The sequence below is a fragment of the Strongylocentrotus purpuratus genome, unplaced genomic scaffold (genome assembly GCF_000002235.5).
Source record: "Strongylocentrotus purpuratus isolate Spur 01 unplaced genomic scaffold, Spur_5.0 spur5_scaffold_2, whole genome shotgun sequence".
In the NCBI taxonomy this organism is placed as follows: domain Eukaryota; kingdom Metazoa; phylum Echinodermata; class Echinoidea; order Camarodonta; family Strongylocentrotidae; genus Strongylocentrotus; species Strongylocentrotus purpuratus.
In genome coordinates, this window is record NW_022145605.1 from 17579035 (window position 1) to 17597027 (window position 17993).

General features: G+C 41.5%; 1 long non-coding RNA gene across 1 annotated transcript; it reads left to right on the top strand.

Moving 5' to 3' along the window:
• The first annotated feature begins 11327 nt into the window (after positions 1-11327).
• Positions 11328-11754, top strand: LOC115926706. The gene is made up of 2 exons (XR_004065223.1): positions 11328-11380; positions 11674-11754. It is a non-coding gene; the product is annotated as an uncharacterized LOC115926706 (long non-coding RNA).
• The last annotated feature ends 6239 nt before the right edge of the window (positions 11755-17993 follow it).

The following is a 17993-nucleotide window of genomic DNA, read 5'->3' on the forward strand; positions in this document are numbered from 1 at the left end:
ATTAGAAAGATTGACATTACGATGTTTTATAAAACAAATAAGTTGAGGGCCCTACTAATAGCAAGTTTTCTCATATACTCCGTGTACAGGTATCAAAGTGAATGCAGAAGGCAAAGAACTACTAGTTAAAGGCATCCTATTAAGTGCTGTGTTTGATTCGCCTGCCAGATGTTTGTTTCAGGAGTTTGTGCAGTTCAATGGGGCCATGGGGTGCCCATTTCGTAGGGCACCTGGAGAAACTGTTAGGACTGCTGGTGGTGGTCATACTCGTGCTAATCCATTCAATGTGAAGAGAAGGGATGTCCATTATGACCCATGTACACATGCAGAAACAAAACTGGATGCATCTGAAGCTCATCGCACCAAAAGGAACGTCAATGGTGTAAAGGGTCACAGCTGGTTCTTACATGTGCCAAAATTTGATATAATCAACAGTGTAGCTGCAGATTATATGCATGGACTAGTTTTAGGTGTAATGAAAATGCTTATTAACCTATGGTTTGATAGTAGTCACCATAAAGAAGCTTATAGTTTATCTAAGAAAGTAAAAGAAGTTGATACAGATTGAATGGAATTTCTTCCTCACAACATACTATCTAGAATGCCTCGTAAAATTTGGAACCCACTTAAAATTTTGGAAGGCATTAGAATTTAGGTCATTTTTATTATTTTACTGTATTCCTTCTTAGTGGGGCATTTTGCCCGCAGAATATTTCCAACATTTTCTCTTACTGAATGAAGCATCCTTTATATTACTTTTGGACTCAATATCGGACCAATCCTTGAAAAAAAGGCAAAAAAACTACTGTCACTTCTGTTTGCGCGTTGAAGCATTATATGGCAAAAGATACCAAACATGGAATATGCACAGCTTATTACCGGTACATTACACACATAAAGTGAGGGATCTAGGGCCATAGTGGGCCAATTCATGTTTTTAGTACAAAGACTTTAATGGAGACCTCATGAATTTCTTTAATGGTACTCGAGGAATCGAAATGCAGATAATATCAGCTATATGTTTTCAGCAAACTATTCCACGATTTTTTAATTCTGTCGGTTAAGGAACTTGGGTTCATGAATTCTTATTAAAATTAACAGAAAAAATTCAACCAGGAAAAATTACAGAACAAATATATGATGGTGTGTATGTTGTTGGGAGTATAACATTAACGAATGTAGACACTTTTTCTTAAAAAGACCTGGACCAGATGGTTAGCTGAGCCAAAAAGTGGGACATGAGGTTTAACCCAGCCAACTGTAGCACTCTGCGTATAACCAGAGATAGATGTCTAGGAAAAACAAGCTACAATATGATGGGCACTGTCCTTGAAGAAACAGACGAGACAAAATATCTTGGGATCTACATCCAGAAAGATCTGCGCTGGAACAGACAAACAAAAGCTTCCAGAGTACTCAACTTTGTGCGAAGGAATTTTTATCAGGTTAAGCCAGATGTGAAAGAGAAATTGTATAAAATGTTAGTCAGACTCCACCTAGACTACGCAAGGGTTGCCTGGGATCCCAACACAAGTAAAAACATAAAGTCCATTGAGAGAGTCCAGAAAGGTGCTGCAAGATTCGTGACAAACACCTTCAGTAGAGACACTAGCATCACTAACATCGTCTCCTCGGTAGACTGGCAATCTTTGCAAGACTCATTGTGAATTTATTTATGTGGATCGTTGATCAAATTATAACATGGCAAATCAATGTATGAGACCCCCATTGTATGATGGGACAGGAAAATCCTGAATCGTGAGTAGATGCACTTGAACGCTACGCAACATTTGCGGAATGGACTCCGGCCAAAGAGCTTAATGCATTCAAAACTATGTCACAAAATCAATAAAAAGTCTCACCTCTACTTCCTTGCATAATACATGTGCATAAATTCACCACTGTGGCAGAATACCGAAAGCACATGAAGGAGAGGCATCGTACAACCATGACATGGAAATGAAATTTTCTGTTCCTATGAGTCGCCGAGTGTGGGCAAACTAAAAAAGCATTACAGCAGTACCCACAAAATATCTGCTAAAGAGACAAAATCATGTGAGTTTATCAAATCGGGCAAATTCTATGGGATGGAGAAGAAAATCTCAGTGGGCAATCAGAGAAACTATTTAAAGGTCAATCTCACACATTTATTGTAATTTGTATGCGTGGAGGTAATTCTGAAAGAATAAGACTTAAACTGTAAATTAATTATTGGAAAAACTATGGCCCGAGACAGGTGTCAGAACGAGCCAACTTGGTTGAAGGGGTCATGAGACAAGGAGGTATGTGGAAAAACAAGGAGCAAATTGAAGAAGAGTTGGCCAAAATGGATGACGAGGCAGTGCGGCGAGCCATCTTTCAGCAGCTCAATTTCCACCAGAAAGTTCTTCAAGTCAAAGCACCTAGACGGGAAATGTTCCAACTGACGACCACGGTTGATGGGAGAAAGAAAGTTTTTAGCAGAGAAGATATGAAAATACACCCAACTGAAATCGTGGAAGCTAACAATCTGGACTCGTGGACCAATAGAGATAAACCAACAACATCACGGACATTCACAGATCCAACTGAGAGGAACACTCAGCTGAGATTGACGATTTTGTTATCAGCGTGAAGGGGTCCTTTTCCAGATATGGGATAAAAGAGGAGGAAAAAAGGTCGCCTATCTCCTTGATTTTGTCAGAGGAGTTCCAAAGGTAGAGGTTCAATCTCCCCAGAAGGAAGGAAAGGATCTTGACATTTCTTTGTGATTCATAAGCCAGATTGCGTAACTTTGGGTAATTACAAAGACTCTTCCTTGAAAGGAGACAGAGGAGGAGAGTACCTTTGTGAGACTGTGCCGTGGACCTTGTTGGAAAAAGGGTCCAGTGCAATTGCTAAACGCAGACATCAGGGGTCAAAATTTCACACACAAGTGATTCATAAATATTCATGAAGTCACCGTCGATCAAACAGTTTGCTTGTGATGTTTAAGTTTTGCAATGTATATCATGTAGTGATGTATGATATGTATTGCAGTGCAGTAATTAATTGGCAGTATTATTGGACATGTATTGTGCATGCATTCAAATTGGCCGAGAAACGAGGTGCTAGAAACGGAAATAATTGGTGACTTCTTACAGTTCCCAATTTCTGTCCTCAGTACCCTTGAGGTTGCATGCGTACGCATCGATGATCATGCATCAATTTGTGGATGAGATGGCTCTGCCATCAAATGTAGAGCTTACTAGTGACACATCACGTTTCATCTGTCATATATGCCTCAAGAAGTATGCTTCAAAGAAAAATCTCACGAGACATCTGAAAGAGAAGCACCCCAGTGATGAGCACCATCCCCCTCCATCAGATGGTGCAAGGGGTGACGGAATACAGAACTATTCCAGAGGAGCGCTTGGGATGGGACTCCTTGCTCTCAATTTCATTGACGCACGGAAACATGGAGATGGAGCTAGGATAATCCGTTTGTACAAATTCATGCTGCTTCACTGTGAGGCCGCTAAAAAGCCGAAGTACAGCTTCCATATCCTGCGAACCTTGACACAAATTAAGGTTTTTTCCTCTCCCCAAGGCTCTCCTATGAGTTGATGTGGAACAGGTTTGTAAATACAAGTGGGAAAGAAGATGGCAACTCTGAGGTTGATCGTTGTGTCGAACACCATAATCGAGTGTTCAAGGAGTTTGTAGTATAACCAAGGAGAGGGCCAACGATTTAGACGCTCACATGGCTCTGACCCACAAGACGGAATTAACGTTAAGCTGCACACACTGCAATTTTAAAACATTGGGGCGGCCGGAGGTGGCACGACATTACGGGCGGAGTCACCCGAGTCATCGAGGGGGGGCTAAATACCTCAATTTCAAGGTGGCCTCTAGGCGTTATCTGGAGAAGAGGAAGGAGGACGAGAGGAGAAGGAGAAGCTAGAGAAGGTGAACGAGAGAAATGCGCTGGAGGAAGAGAGAAGAAGGAGGGAAAGGAGGAAGGAGGAGGAGGAGAAACAGGACGAGAGGGAGAGAAAACACAAGAGAGAAAAGAGACTGGAGAAGGAGAAGAGGAAGCTGAAAGAAGGTTTGGAGAGGAAGAGAAAGGAGAGCCAACAACAGAAAGCTGCAGAGATCAACATTCACCCAGAGGAGACGGACGAGGAGGAGGACGAGGCGGTGGCGCAGGTGATGGAGACGGTCAAGGACAAGGTGGAGGACGAGGCGGTGGAGCAGGCGATGGAGACAGTCGCGGACGAGGTGGTAGAACCAGCATCCATATTGATAGAAAGCGAGAATTTAGAGCCGTTAGAAGTGGTGGTTAAGGTGAGGAGGCCAAACAGGGGATATATTCAAATCTCGAGGGTTGAAGTGCATACAACAACCTATATTGTTACCATGGGGAGGAAGGGGCTGCAGGAAGAGAGAAATTCAATTCATTACTTTTTTGTATTAGTTGCAGCATCATCGAACAAGATGGCCGATGAATCAGAAGGTGACGTAGATGGTACGAGAGAGCTCATTTCACAATGGACAACAGAAGTGCTACGTGACTTTCTACAAGGAGGAGACTCAAGTTTGGAAATCAAGGATTCATTATTGCATGGGTGTTCTCTGCCTTGATGCTGGGGGTAGCTGTTCAGCCATCTGAGGTAGAGAGGAACTGGACGATGGATGGATTGTGGGGGGGGGGGGGGGGGGGGGAGGTATGCAGAACTGGCCGCCTACTATGTTTGTATACTGGATAAGGACCCTCCATCACTAGAAGGAAAAATAATGAGAAACTACAAAGAGGGGAAGGGATATAGTTATGTTGCCTTGTGAACAAATTAGATTTAGCCCCTAAAAAGCATTCCTTTGGGTATCAAATGAGACGTATATTAATGTTAGAGGGCAGAGCGTGCTTCACAAGAAGAAGATATCCAACTTTTATCCCCACAATAAGCTCTCCGATTATTTTTTTAAGATTCAAATATTTTGTATTTCCTATTGATGTACAGATTTCGATTTTTTTTAACATTTAATTTATTATTGTATAAACTGATTAACTTGTAAAATTAAATGTACACATTAGAATAAAATAAGTTTTATTTGCTGAGGGCATGCATTTAAATCTTAAGTCATGATGTGACAATTTCAGAAGATGATGCTGAGGAGGATATCAAAGGAAAAATAAACTGGCTGAAACTTCATGGGGAACCGAAAAGTCAGGTGGAGATATGGATGAAAGAAAAGTGTAAAACATGTGCCTCCTTCATAAGGGAAAACAAAGGACTACCTGTCGGTTATCTCGTGGAAAGGTTTCCACGAGTCATTGACACAGAGGGAATGGTAGATAATAAATTTGTGAAAAATACATAATTGCTGACTTGGTTTTTCCAGAGCCAGGAACACTAATACAAGTAACATTTCTTTATTTTTAATTTTAAAAAAAAACACCAACATATGTTTCATTCTATCTTCACTCCAGTAAAACGTAAAGATGGCAGAAATGCAGCTGCAAACGCATAATTTGCAGCTGCTTCAGCACAATCTAGAGCTGGAGCAGCTGGAGGAGGAGCTAGCTGGAGCAAGCAGCACAACCGGGCAGAGGCCTCCGAGATAGGGGAAACCCGTTGGAAGATTATGACGATGAAACTTTCAGATTGAGGTACTTTAAATTCAAATTGATGTAAATCGAAATTAAACCCTACGATACAATAGTACGAATATGAATGTTGTAGAATTCTAATTGACTATTACTTAAAAACATAGTAAATACTCCTCCCCAACTCCTGTACAAATACAAGCTACACCCTAAATCATTTCCATGTAATACTAGACTGTAATTGTGTAAATAGGTGTGTCAGTCAATAGTACATTTACTTGTTACCAAACAATATTTTATTATGTTTATCCAACACAGAAGAATAAAGATTGAAGCTGCAAAAACGTCTCCTTTGCAAAGAATAATTGAAGAAAAAGATCAAGAAGAGGGCCTCAATCGCATTGACCTCTGCAAATAGGGGAGATGTTGCTGGTGCTTCCAAACAAATGCCATCTGTGACAGCCAGGCTGGGAGCCACAATAAAAAAATTGAAAAGAGAGTTAGACCCCCTTTACAGTGAGCAAAAAGGCCGGGCTGGGCCGGGCCAAGCCGCGGCCGGCCTAGCACTGTAAATGCGCAAAAGGCCAAATGCAGTGCCAAACTTGCCAAATGTGAGGCCAAACTGGCCGCGCATTTGGCCCTGCTCTGGAGGTATTCTCGACCCGGGCTTTTCTCACTGTAAACGCACGCAGATAATATTAATTCATGTCTCATGATATACATGTATATTACTGTACATTGGCTGGACTGTCACTCAGTTCTATTTCCTTTTGATTAATAGAAATTTAGCAGCAGTGCCAGTGTCGGCGGTTGAATGGCACACAGAGGGAGCCGGTGGAGTGAGGAGACATTGTGTCTGCTAGGAATTTGGAAGGGACAGAATATTCAGGATCAGCTAGATGGTACGGTGAGGAACAATATAGTCATGCGAAAGATAATGGAGATGATGGCTGCGAGTGGACGAACGGAAAACAAACAATGCATTCAAGGAGAGGGTTTTCCAGCAATTTGATACATGTAAGCTGTGGCCTACCTTTAAATGATAAAACTTTGATCTGATGCATCTGATCTGTCATTGAATAAAAATACAACCGACTGTAGTCTAATTTAAACCCACAGGCAAGTTTGACACGATCATGAGTCAACAAAATAACTCCTTATTTGTGAAGAATTTGGCTGTGACTATTTGGGGTTTGAATGTTCTGAGAACGCTCTATCATCAGAGGGAGCAACATGTATAAAGGCAAGTTTGACACAATCATGAGTCAACAAAAGAACTCCTCATATGTGAAAAATTTGGCTGTGGCTATTTGGGGTTCGGATGTTCTGAGAACGCGCTCGATCACTGGAAAAGGGAGCAACATGGAAAAAGGCAAGTTTGACACAATCATGAGTCAACAAAAGAACTCCTCATTTGTGAAATATTTGGCTGTGGCTATTTGGGGTTCGGATGTTCTGAGAACGCGCTCGATCACTGGAAAAGGGAGCAACGTGGATAAAGGCAAGTTTGACACAATCATGAGTCAACAAAAGAACTCCTCATTTGTGAAATATTTGGCCTTGGCTATTTGGGGTTCAGATGTTCTGAGAACGCGCTCGATCACCTGAAAAAGGGAAACCCATCTGTGGGCCACTGGAGCTGGAAAACATGCAGGCATTGCACGGTAATGAACCTTCCAAACTAAACTAGACTTTTTGTACGCCCATGCTTTAGTTTATGAATATTGTTTACCATCATAGAACAATGGCAAACAAAAGAAAGGCATGGAGTCTTCAGGGAATCATTGCAGTTATGCAGGAGTACCTCAGCTGCCACGACGTGTATAAACGAATGAAGCGGAATGGGACAACCAAGGGTTTCCACCAAACGGTAGCTGACAAGCTCAGCTACCAGGAGAATGCAACTGAGAATCTTCTCAAGAGTTTGGGCAGGGAGTACAGAGACATACTACAATGATTCCAAGTGGGATATGCTGGCTGCAATTGACTTTTCTCTCAGCGCTCCACACATGTAGTACAAGGGTCTGCTGCAGCTAGACTAGTATTACTGGCTAATTAAATTCAGAATCTAGCCATGAGTAACTGCAAAAGGAGGCGCCGTTGCAATGAAACCAGGAATGGAGTGCAGCTAGTGCTCATACTATTGTAGATGCTTTTTTATGTATAATATTTATATGGATATATTACATCGTATTTGCACTTGTTATCTAATTCTAACCATGGGGATTCTTAACCGTCTTTATTGTTGCTATTATATTTTTTTCACTCAACAATTAAGATTGGTCATTCATTAACTTCTTACAAACGAATTTCTAATGTTGTGTTTTTCACCGGATTTTCAACTTTTAAAGATGATGTCAACATCAAACACCGCTAGGGATGGATCCGTGACGGACAACCCGGCGAATGAGAAAGGGAAGAAAACCCAAACAAATACGAAAAAGACAAAATCAACAGGCAAATCGAACCCCCAAAACGCGGGTGCTTCCCCGGGGGTATCAAAGCCAAAATCCCATGAGCCGACCCTTGGTCGGGGGAAACAAATTCATGGGAGTGAGAGCAGAGCAAAAAGTGTCCCTCATTCCGCGAAAGATAAACCTCTCAAAATACCTCCCCGAAAATTAGCCCCTCATCTCGAGATGGACGATGATGTTTAGAACTATAATTTTTTAAACAAGTATTCATTCAGCATTATTTTTTCCATGAATAAAAGTTTGCATTACATTTCCTAGAAGCCCCTGTAAGATGGTACCTTTAAAGAGGTATTATTTGTTGTGAACTCAAAGTTGTTTGAAAATGTGCAGAGGAGAGGGTGCACATAGAAGCTGATTAGACCTCAAGGAAGTAGGTCTAGAGTAGAGCACCTTGAATTGATTGAGCTTTTACAGCTCCCCTAAGCTGAGCTTATGACACTATGAACATAACGGACAAAGAAAGAGGACAAAATATACAGCTCCTCAGGGAGACAAAGGAACATCCCTTCACTGCTATTATGTAAAAAATGTGTAGAACCGGTGGCACATGCATATTCACCTGTTCTACACATTTTTACACAATAGCAGTGAAGGGATGTTCCTTTGTCTACCTGAGGAACAGTATATTTTGTCCTCTTCATTTGTCTGTCATGTTCATAGTGCGACCTTTGATGGGGATTCACTCCAATACTGGGAGTTTTGGAGGTCATTCCAACTGAATGTAGATGACACCTAGGTATCTGATGCTGCTAAACTGACAAGCTTTTTCATTATCGTTAAGGTAATGCAAGGAAGATCATCCAGGCATGTTCAGCTATGAGATCTGACCAGGGATACATCAGAGCAAAGGCTCTACGATGGAGCAAACGGATATCTTCGAGTCCACGGGGAAGTGCAGGAGTTGCGGAACATAAACTAGAAATGCTGGTCTCAGAAAAACTCAACTATTTCCAGAAAGATATCAATGAATCGCAAATGGCTTTAAGCGAGGTGCAGTTATCCAAGATGGAAGAAATAACCAACTAAATAAATAATGATATTTTGTGTGTGCCATTTCTTGATTTCTTGATATAATTTTCCACTTCCCCCATTTTGTTCAGGAAGCAAAGAGGAACTTTGTAAAAAAAAATGGTGGAGCATGAAGGGGAAGAAAACAGCACAAAATTCATGAGCTTCCTAAAGCGGCAAAGAGGAGAAGAGGAAGAGGGTAGATATGGAGGAGAGGAGGGAGGTGAAGCCAGTCTCACCCAGACTACGCTAGTCTGCACAACCCAATCCAAACCAACCAGCCCCATCCAAACCAAGCCTGCCCGCCCCGCCAAGACCAGGTCAGCACCACCATTCACCCCTGCCTGCAGAAACTGCCACACATTAGATCGGCGGCTGGCTGAGGTGGAAAAAGAGCTGGCTGAGCTTAAGCAGCACCATCTAGTCAGCATCGAGACAGTATCGAGAGTATGTCACAATGATTGAAAGATCACCTCTGCCTGCAGGAACTGCCACACATTAAATCAGCGGCTGGCTGAGGTGGAAAAAGATCTGGCAGAGCTTAAGCAGCACCATCTTGTCAGCATCGGGAGTATGTCACAATGATTGAAACATCACCCCTGCTTGCAGGAATTGCCACACACTTAATCAGCGGCTGGCTGAGGTCGAAAAAGAGCTGGCTGAGCTTAAGCAGCACCATCTAGTCAGCATCGAGACAGTATCGAGAGTATGTCACAATGATTGAAAGATCACCTCTGCCTGCAGAAACTGCCACACATTAAATCAGTAGCTGGCCGAGGTGGAAAAAGAGCTGGCTGAGCTTAAGCAGCACCATCAGTCAGCATTGAGACAGTATCGAGAGTATGTCACAATGATTGAAAGATCACCTCTGCCTGCAGAAACTGCCACACATTAAATCAGTAGCTGGCCGAGGTGGAAAAAGAGCTGGCTGAGCTTAAGCAGCACCATCTAGTCAGTATCGAGACAGTATCTAGAGTATGTCACAATGATTGAAAGATCACCCCTGTGTGCAGGAACTGCCATACATTAAATCAGCAGCTGGCTGAGGTGGAAAAAGAGCTGGCTGAGCTTAAGGAGCACCATTTAGTCAGCATCGAGAGTATGTCACAATAATTGAAATATTCCCCCCTGCTTGCAGGAATTGCCACACACTTAATCAGCGGCTGGCTGAGCTTATGCAGCACCATCTAGTCAGCATCGAGACAGTATCGAGAGTATGTCACAATGATTGAAAGATCACCTCTGCCAGCAGGAACTGCCACACATTAAATCAACGGCTGGCAGAGGTCGAAAAAGAGCTGGCTGAGCTTAAGGAGCACCATTTAGTCAGCATCGAGAGTATGTTTGCACATTGGGAAACCTACATCTGTGTACTTGTAGATTGGCTAGGTTGTTTACTATGTTGGTTGAGGTAGGGGTCGTAGCAATGGAGCCGTGTGCAAATTATCAGATCATCTACCAATTGAATCAGCTGACTTATTCATGAGCAGTAATACGATTTTGAAGTAAGAAGTAATTTTGGAAGTAAAATTATCTTTTTTGTATCTTTGATTTGAAAGGATGACACATTGCCTCCTAGTCCTAACCCTAGACCAAGCAACTAATCTGCCCCTTCCGGTTGTGTTGCCGCCTCCATCTACTAATATTTCAATGTACAGTATTAACTGTGAAAGGTAATGCCATTATGCCAAATGTAAATGGGATACACATAATTCTGAACACAACAAATATTTAATGGCCTTGAACACCAAGTTTACCCTAACGATGGTTGTAAGATTGGTCTAATCAAGTTAAGCAAAGAGAAAGCTTACACCTCATTCTAAGTCGTTGCTAGTGTTATTTAATTAGTCTCTTTGTTAAACTCGCCTTTAGATCAAGCTTAAACCCAGTGTCAGATTAGCAATAAGTATAATATTGGCCATAATGTCTTGAATAAGAAGAAGTGAGCTCATAGCTCCGACCTGCTTGTCTTTACATTTTAGTCAGCTCCTGTCACATACCGGTAGTGAGAATAATCACAGACTTTTATTGTAAAATGACCCTTAAGAAAGAGTTGAATAGCAATATGTTTTCAATATAAGGCAACACAACAAGCAGCCATGTTTGTATAGTAAAGCTGCTTCAGGCCTTCTATGCAAAGTTTAATTTCAATGTCTCATTTTCTGTCTCTTTTTCTATATTGGTTGAAGTTTGCATATATACATTCATAAATTCATAAACAGATACACATCTTCATCTTTTTTAGTACAAGTGATTTATGAAATTAATGTGTTTGCTTCAAGGACGATGACCCATCGTATATGCCACCAAGCCCACAAAGAGCAAACCTTTGGTAAGAAATGCTGGTGTGCATGCTATGTGTTTTCACCCTCATATTATTATAAGGTGTCATATTGATTATTTGAATTCCAAATTCATGAAATACTATTATGTTTCCTGTACTTTCATTTAATATTTGTCAAGTTAATACTTATGTCAGGCAGACCCACTCATTGAAATGTGTTTAAAAGAGCAACACTTTTCAATTATCCTTGGAAAGTATTTTGAATCTTGTTTGTAATTTGTCTGTACAATTCAAATAGACCAAATCTTACATTGATATATTTCTTCCTTTTCTGTTTTCAGAGAAAAAGGAGGCTCCTTTCTGAAAGCGATGAAGAAGACATGAGAGGTGCCATTGAAAAGGCTATGATAAGTCAAACGTTCGGAATGAAGAAAAAAGGAGGGTGTTTTAGAGAAGTTGTGAGTATTTTTCAAACAATAATGTGGTAAACCTATAATGTTGGTCACTATGCAGGGGCCTCCCTTTTATCAAACTCTTTGGGACCAGTAAATTAACTCTGTTCTGTCAGGATTACAAAAACAATAAATAACCAAGAATGTTTTTCCATAGTGAATGAGTCCACTGTATATATTATCTATAAATATGTCTCTTTACATGAATTTTCCCCCTCCTTTTGACCAGTGATAGCAGTCTTCCCTGGGACCGTGTTATGAAATATTACAAGAACACTTGGTGTAACCATGATGATCATCATGAACATTATATTTTAGATCATAACAACAAAGATAGTCCAAATTTTGAAATGAATGGCACTGCTTTATTTCTCAAAAGTAGAAAAATGATAAATTTATTTATAAAAATGCAGCTGCCTTATTATTGTGCATTCAAGTTTCTTTGTTCTTGTCACATCTTTCCAGAGTACATTCCAATTGCATGGCTATCAGTCAGGTGGCTTAGCGAAATAATCCTTACACAGCGGACAAAAGCACCATTTTTGGTACAGGGCTTCCTTTTGACCTACTAAACGATATTAGCCTAGGAGCCCTCGGCAAAAAATAAATTTAAATGTGTGGGGGACGGGGGCGTCATTCCGGAGCCCCCATATTATATATCATGTAAGATCACATTGCTTTGTGGTTATACGACAGCCTGTTTTTGTACAGGGCTTCATAAGGACCTACTGAAAGATAGTAGGGTAGGACCCCCTGGCAAAAATTTCATATAAGGGTGTAGGGGCGGGGGCGTCATCCCGGAGCCCCCAACTAATATATAAGGTAAAACAACAATGATTTTTTTTTCTTGCACGATTGCAATTTCTGGTACAGGGCTTTTTTAGGACCTACTATAAGATGTTAGGGTTGGAGCCCCCAACAAAACATTTATATGGGTATGTTTTGGGGGCGGGGACGTCGCACCAGAGCCCCGTGTTAGATATCATGAAAGATCTCATTGGTTTGTGGTTATATGACAGCCTTTATGGTACAGGGCTCTAATTAACCTCCGGTAGAAGACCCTCCAGCACAATGTGCACTCCTTCCTCTCTTTTATGAGAAGTCTGCAACTCCTGCTATGATCAAGCATGGCATGGATGTCGAGAGCCAAGCTGTTGAATTTCTGAACCCAGGACAAATCCAAGTCACGACATTTGACCAGCCTCTGTTTGCCCTGGCAAAGTTTGTACAGTGGAAATAGCCAGGCACTCATGGTAAGAAAGTGCATGTGGTTATGCAAGGAGGTCTGCACACAGAAATGGCACTATGGAACACACTTGGGGATGTCTTAGAAGGTTCTGGCTGGACCACAGCCCTCACAGAGGCAGAGATAGCGTCATCTGGCACTGCCGATTCGTATCCAAAGGCAGCACACCTAACTTGAACTAGGCGCGCCCACCAAATCACTGTCTTGACTTTGAACAATCTTCAGAGTGAGGCTTTCATGCTCAGCGACGGCCCCAAAGATTAAGAATCTTTCACGGCTTGGAAAAAACAACATGCAGAAGAGAAGTCCTATTTTCATGTACTGGGACCTGATCATGAGATATGAAACCCTCATTTTTATCTTCATCAGGGCTCACAGAGAGAAGAATTTCCCTTTGTATGTTGAAGTCTTGGAGGAACTCACACCACTGTTCTTTGCCTTGGATCATGTGAACTACTCACAGTGGATGCCAGTCCACATCAGAGATATGAAGTCCCTGCCCAACACTATCAAGGATGAGTTTGAGAATTTTTCTCACTGGGTCCTTTCCAAGACAAGTAACACATTCTCTGCGATCCCATTTGATCAAGCTCATGAGCAGGAAAACAAGATTGTGAAAGGTTCTGGTGGAGCTGTTGGACTTACAGAAAACCCTGATGCTTTTCGAAGATGGATGCTCTCGGGACCAGAGATGTCCAGACTGCTAAAGCAATTCGAAGAAGTATACCTTCCTGATGATGACACAAAGACCCCAGAGAACTTCCAGCATCATGAGCAGGGTCTCTCAACACAGAAGACCTTTCAGCGACGGGTTGTCAGCCTCTCCGATACCATCAGACGACATGTTTCTCATGTGGCAGAGCTACCGAAAGGTGTGACCGTAGGAGCTGCCTTAGTAACGGTCAACGAAAAGGGAAGAGTGCCAATGCAGATGGCCAATTTTAGTGACAAAGATGTGTATCTTCAACCGAGAACACCAACTGCAGTACTTAAGTCTGCTACTGTAGTGGCCTACAGGGAGAGGATATTGCAGATCTTGTGTCCAAGCTTTTTAGTGGATCCCCACCCCCCCCCCCCCCCCATTTCCTCAGAAATTAGGTATTTCTATTGTAATAATTTTACTACCGGTATGTGCAAAATGTATTTGTATAGTAACCAGAAAAAATGAATTATAAATGAAAAAAATGTAGTATCTTTGTTTACCTTTCTGTGGGAAATGAAATAAATATGAATTGAATTGAATTGAATTGAATTGAATTGATGGATATTGGGGATCTCGATGAAGTCCACAAGCGCAACATCATTTAGTCCTCTCTAAGTACCAAACAACTTTCAGTAAGGATGAAGATGACATTGGCTATTGCGACCTGGTAAGTCACAAGACTGTAACTGAGGATGACCGTCCAGTCAAGATACCATATCGCAGGATTCCTCCACATCATTGGGACGAAGTTCGTGATTACCTCAACAAGTCCTTGGAACGAGGCATCATTAGAGAATCTTCGAGTCCTTCTGCATCCCCTATCGTTCTAGTCAGAAAGAAGGATGGGAAGCTCAGAATATGTGTGAGTCCTATTTCTTTGAAGTACATAGTTTGTAAACATATCATAACTTCTTTGTTTCTTGCTGTTCACTTCTTGTGGAGATATTGATTAGAAATAGATAGATATTGAATTGGTCTTTTCGTCACAAAAGTTCAATTTTGACCTGTTACACAAGCATAATGAATTGATCATTAAATATTTTCATTGAACTACTTACAATCAGTGATGAGTCTAATTTCATCTGAAAATATCCGTTGGAATGGAGCATACCAGTTTCAACTAACTGCTACAAGTTCAGTTCAGTTCAGTTCAGTTCAGTCCATAATGTGAGTAATATTTCTATAACATACTCCTTCATTGGCTTCTATTTTATTTTCGATTTGGGAAATCAAATTTTGTGTGATACCTGTATAGATTGTAGTGAATGATATATAAATTTGTTGGCACTTGTGTTTGTATTTTATTTGAAAAGTATTGCATGCAACGATTTGGATCTGTATCAGAAGCAGGAATTTGTTTTTATATGTTATTTTTGTTTGTGTTATTTATTGGATGTTGAAGTTGTTTATCATATTTATAACTTAGGTTTTGAACTTTCATAATGTTGTAAAATATGACTTGTGCAAAGTTTACCTTAGTCATGGAACAATAATTGTATGGCACATTATGCGAGATGTTGGTATTTTAATTCTTATGTATCATTGCCCCGGTGCAATTTAGAAGTATAATCAATGTTTGAAATCTGTTATGATGGAGTTTGCCTGTGTTCTATGTTCATGTTCTTTTTATGCAATATAACTATAATAAAATGTTAAGTTCTTGTTATCACTACCAGAAATGTGTCTCATTAGGTGTCTCAAGTAGGTATATATATATATATGCAAGGCTGACCTAAATTAATGAATGATATTAATGTATCTTTATATAGCAGCCAAATGTATTGCCTTTGTAAATAAAACATGGCTTAATAGATATATATGTGATTCCATGATAGATAACAGAAGTTCCTCAGGGACAGGTATATTTGCGTTCAAAAACACGCTTCAAGAAGCAGCCAACAAAAAAAATGCTACTGGGGTGGTGCTCTTCTTGCTCACTGTGTTCTATACACACTCCAAGCTTCTGGAGGCTGGGAGCCCGACAAATCTGGATGCTACTGTATTCACAGCCATAGGTTAGTAAAAATTGATTCATTAATACACCAAGATGTAGGATATCACAACCCTGTCACCAGACGGTTGTCTCTTGCTACAGTCCAAACCAGAGCTGAGGGACAACACTCTTACATCCTTCCGACATTTCCTACGGCGTAACAGACAGCACATCAGACCTGATATTACCAACCAGTCTGCAACGAGTCCAAGCAGAACTGAGGAAGTTGCTAAAAGCAGTGCTGAGGTTCCCGGGGGTGCTAACAGCAACCCAGATGACAACGGTGCCTCATCCACCGACCAAGATATGACAACTACTACTGTCATTATGTACAGAAAGCTCCACCTATTTTGAAGCCTTCCCTCAATCAGCAAGAAGTACGATTCCGTATTCACACCCAACAAGCTACATTGTGATGGGAATGCCTCCAGGTGTCCTCTTAAAAAACCTGGAGTCTATGGGAAAGAGGTTCTTAAGACGATACTAAATCACATGGCACAAATCCAGTTTAAAAGTAAGTAATCCACCGAACAAGATATGACAACTACTACTGTCATTACTACAAGGCAGTTGAGCACTCCACCTCGTGCGTCCACTGAGCCTAGAAGTAGCCCAGTCACAGCAACCCCAAGACGGGAGGAGACTCCACCTCAAACGCCGGCACCATCAGAAGAAAACGTTCATTGAGTAACATTACAAATACTAGTAGTTCAGATTATTTCATGAATGAGATGCAATTTCTGTGTCTTTTAGGTGGCATATAACTTATACCAGGCACTGATTTGTCATTTTTTGTTGGAATTAAAAATTCACAACAATTTTATTTAATCATACCAAGCTCTTATTTGGCTTATACATGTACATGCATTCTAAATGCCTCTGACCTTTATCAACAATAGGTTACTAGTACCTAGCTTGCACACTTAAAGGGGGTGTAAACTGACGCGACTACGAGTCTTTTGCGAAGCCCGACTCAGGGAAAATCAGGTTTACCTGCAACTCTTTGGAAGGGCCACGCTATTCCCTTATCCCTTACCTTATAAAAAAAATCACCCCCTGAAGTCAATAACCACCCCACCCCCCCCCCCCCCCCCCCTGTTCACTAAAGGGGGAAGTCCACCCTGATAATAAGCTGGTTTTAATAAAAGCAGAGGTTTTTTGGGGGGGAGGAATTGTCCTCTGAGGGGGGGGGGGGGGGGGGGGTACGAATGTGATGCATGCAGCGCCAGCATAGGTCATTAGTTGATCTAGATATCTACTTAAGCTTCGTGTGCGTACAAAATCTAGATCCAGCATATAAGCATAGGCTATGCCTACAGGCTACACAACATAGCACTATTTGTATTAATTATGACTTAGCTGTTGCAAAGAAAGTATCTCTTAATCCTTGGAATTAAATATGGAGACAGGGACTGATGTGTCATTGACATAATGTTAGGTGAGACAAAATTGTTCATAGCATTAGTCTGATGAATGCTCAATTGAACCATTTTATAAAGTGTAGGCTAGAGCCTAGCCTAGGCTAGTCAATGTGGTAGGTAGCTCTAAATATGCTAGCGCTTGCCGACTGGCTAGCGACTGCTAACTTCATGGACCCTGGGCCAAGCTCTGAATATTGCCGACAATAACATGACCGACAAAGAGGGTGATCCGAAGCCGCTGGCCACTGAGGCAACGGAGCCAGTGATGAGCGCAGTTAGTGTGAGACTTCCCCCGTTTTGGCGAGGTGATCCGCACATTTGGTTTGCACAAGCAGAAACGCTGCTTGCTACCAGGCAAATAACGCAAGAAAGCACTAAATTTGCACACGTCACTACAGTATTACAACCGGAAGTCGCGCAGGAGGTCCGCGATCTCCTCATCGAGCCTCCATCCGACAACCCTTATACCGTGCTAAAGGAGCAGCTCATTTTGCATACCACCGCATCAGAACAACGGAGAGTTCAGATGTAGCTCAACAAAGAGGAGCTAGGGAATCGTTTTTGACGGAGCTTGAAGCTTTCCCTCGCCTGGAAAGTCTAATTACAGGTCTCCCAATAGGCCTTCCCCTAGGTCACCTAGTGGTCCTTGTTTCAGGTGTGGAAATTTCAGACACTTCGCAAAGAGGAAAGGTATTATATTATTTTTGCTAGAAACCCGATGATGGATCAGTCATGATTCAATGCGATGGCTGTGACGAGTGGTTTCATGGTCTTTGCGATAGAATCACTTAAATAATCTTCATACCGGATAATAATTTGTGCAATATTTCTGTACAATTCTTCATC